The sequence below is a fragment of the Theropithecus gelada genome, chromosome 17, assembly GCF_003255815.1.
Source record: "Theropithecus gelada isolate Dixy chromosome 17, Tgel_1.0, whole genome shotgun sequence".
Classification (NCBI taxonomy): domain Eukaryota; kingdom Metazoa; phylum Chordata; class Mammalia; order Primates; family Cercopithecidae; genus Theropithecus; species Theropithecus gelada.
In genome coordinates, this window is record NC_037685.1 from 23,679,655 (window position 1) to 23,683,174 (window position 3,520).

General features: G+C 32.4%; 1 non-coding gene across 1 annotated transcript; it reads left to right on the forward strand.

Moving 5' to 3' along the window:
• Positions 1-3,013: 3,013 nt before the first annotated feature.
• Positions 3,014-3,204, forward strand: LOC112611208. The gene has a single exon (XR_003116585.1). It is a non-coding gene; the product is annotated as a U2 spliceosomal RNA (small nuclear RNA).
• The last annotated feature ends 316 nt before the right edge of the window (positions 3,205-3,520 follow it).

Here is a 3,520-nt window from a genome sequence, read left to right on the forward strand (position 1 = left end):
CTTTACCATTGTTCTTCAGGCTCAATTTTTTTTTTTGGTTATGCCAGTTTTCTAAGTGAATTTTATGATTTTTTTCTACTTGTGTAAAATATGCCATTGGATTTTTTATTGGGTCTGCATTGAGCCTGTAGTTAACTTTGTGTAGTATGAACATTTAAACAATATTGATACTCCCAATCGATAATTTTTTTAAAGTATCTTTTTATGTACTTGTGTCATCTTCAATTTCTTTTATCCATATCTTGTAGTTTTTACTGTACAGATTTTTCACAACCTTCATTGAATTTATTCCTAAGTATTTTTTAATCCGATTGTAACTGAAATTTTTAATTTCTGTTCAGATTTTTTGTTGTTAGTGTATGAAAATGCAACTGATTTTGTATGTTGATTTTGTATCTGGCAGCTTTACTGAATTCATGTATTGGCTTTAAGATTTTTTTTTGGTTGAGTGGTTAGGGTTTCTTTATATAAGACTGTGTCATCTGCAGACAGAAACAGTGTAACTTCTTCTCTCTCTGATTCAGATGTCTTTATTACTTTTTCTTGCCTAATTGCTCTGGCTAGAATTTCCACTACCTTGTTAAATAGAAGTGATGAGAGTATGAGTCTTTTCTTGTTCCAATTCTTAGAGAAAAAATAGACATTTTTCCAAAAAGGAAATGCAAATGGCCAACAGGAATATAAGGTGTTCAGCATCACTAATCACCAGGGAAAAACAAATAAAAACCACAATAAGATATCACCTCATCTGTCTTTGACTATTATCAAATAGAAAAAAAGAAGCGTTGGAAAGAATGTACAAAGAAAGGGAGCTCTGAAACTGTTGGTGAGAATGTAAATTGGCACAGCCATTATGGAAAAGCATTATGGAGGTTCTTCAAAAAAATTAAATAAAGAACTACCAAATGATCCAGTAGTCCAACTACTGGGTATATATACAGAGGAAATAAGATCACTATTTTGAAAAAAAATTTGCATTCCCATGTTTATTGTGGCATTATTTACAAATGTCAATATATGAAAACAACATAAGTGTACATCTAGAAGAATGTATAAAGAAAATGAAATACTTTCTGTCATAAAAAATAGGGAAATTCTGCCATTTGTGACATTAATCAACCTGGAGGACTTTGCACTGAGTAAAATAAGTCAGTTAACAGAAGGATACATACTGTATGGTCTAACTTATAAGTGAAATCTGAAAAATACCAAAGTCTTAGAAGCAAAGAGTAGAAGAATAGTTGTCAGGAGCTGAAGGTGTCAGGGTGCAGTAAGGGAAATGGGGAGATATTGGTAAAAGTGTACAAACTTCTAGTAACAAAGAATGTGAGCAAAACTAAGCTGGAGGACATTGAAGAAGAAATAGATAAATTGTACATTTCACTTGGTAAAGAGTTTTGGAAGTGAAGTATATAGATCTTGAACAGGAACCATCATCTAATTATAATCCACGCTAAGATTTTCACAAAGTAGGTGTTAAAATAAAATAATTGGCAACACATATATACCTTTCAAGACTTGAAAAAAGAGAGATTAAAATCCAGGTTGTACATACATATATTTACTGGTCTTAAAGAGAAACATTAGGATTTTCTCTCACTTAGACTATCAAACTAAGATAACCAATAATGCCTAAAGAGAGTATTTCCCCTCTCTTCTATCTCATCGTTCCTAGCCACTTAAGGTTTAATTAAATTAATTTCATAGCAAGTTAGCCTATTTTTCCTTTACTTTTAGTTTCCTGTATTGTTCCTGTGTGTTATATTTTAAATTTTTTGAATTCATTGAAAATTCTAAATATTATTTTCTCTCTCTGGTTAAATTTAATTCCTATAAATTTTGCTGTATTCCTCACTATCTAAACCTTTTCTCATTAAGAGTGCTTAACATTCTTTTTTCTCCTCTGTAATTAATATTTTACATCAATTAATTAATTAATTATTTGTTTTTAAACTCATTGCCAAACTTTACAATCAACAAATAAGACAAGACCTTCACCTTCATTTCACTTAGATTCTAGTATGAAAAGGGAAGCTATTTACTTGTATTCAAATAAATAAAACATTAAATAATTGTATCTAAGAAAAGGAATAAATAATGAAATATGATAAAGTAAACAGGATGGCCAAGTTTAGATAATTTTTTTCTTAAATTTATTTATTAAAATGTGTCAAAATTAATTTTTAGCATATTGGATACTGCTGGCATATTCTATTACTAACTCTTCACTCTAAGTATGTCACAAATCTGTGTTTGATAAATACAATTTATTGCTACTTTTATTACATTTAATTTAGTTCCACCTGGTATCTACATAACTTGAACAATAGGCATAAGTACTAAAATAAATGTTAACACCCATGATAGCTTGGCTGCATTTAGTCTGGGGGATTTGGATCCCATGTTTTCTGCTAAAGGACAGCTTACTTCAGCACTTCCTCTATTATCAGTGAGAAATTCCTGAAGACCGGAAAGATGGCTGGCTCTGCACCAGTGGGCTCATTCGACCGGTGTTTGCTGTCCGTCCAGGTTCCTTGGTGTGTGTCCCAGCTAAAATGTGCTGAACTGACTAAAATGATATTTGGCAGCAATGCATTCTAAGGCTTGCTTTGGAGAGAATAAAGCTTACAGGGCTATTTGATTTCTTGTGCCCAGTAGGAAATAGCAGTAGCATGTCTTCAGATTTAACCAAAGATGGGTACTGCAGCCCTCTGTCAGCTAATGATTGAAATACACAAAATCTCTCCACAATTTACATCAAATCGGTTGTGCCTATTAATAAATAATGGTCAATGTAAGTAGGGGATAGAAAATAGTGTGTAATGTCGGGAAATTGACCTGAAGCTGTTTATTCATTTGAATGTGGCTAACATTATCTTCATCACAGTACTTTTTTGAAGATTAAGTACGATATCATATATGACATCACAAACCATGAGACTTCTCTAGAGGTAGGTGTTTTGTTCATTTATTTCAGTTATCTTTTTTTCTGGGTCTTTTAAAAAGCAATTGCATCGCTTCTCGGCCTTTTGGCTAAGATCAAGTGTAGTATCTGTTCTTATCAGTTTAATATCTGATACGTCCTCTATCCGAGGACAATATATTAAATGGATTTTTGGAGCAGGGAGATGGAATAGGAGCTTGCTCCGTCCACTCCACGCATCGACCTGGTATTGCAGTACCTCGAGGAACGGTGCACCCCCTCCGGGGATACAAAAAAAAAAAAAAAAAAAAAAAAAAAAAAAGCAATTGCATGACTTTGTGTGAATGATTTGAACTTTTCTGAGTCTCTGTTTTCCCATTTAAAATAAAACAATGCATTGAATGATCTTTTGTCCTTTCTGCCTTATAATTGCTTGTCTTTGATTTAAATACATATATACATATAGCTTCTAACAGAATTGACTTCTTATTAAGGGAACTGCTTTACACAATAGTCAACACTCCTTTCCTTTTAACTGTGTCGATAGAAGATGACCTCTGTAATAGAGTTCCATTTACATAAAAGTTTCCAAGCTGA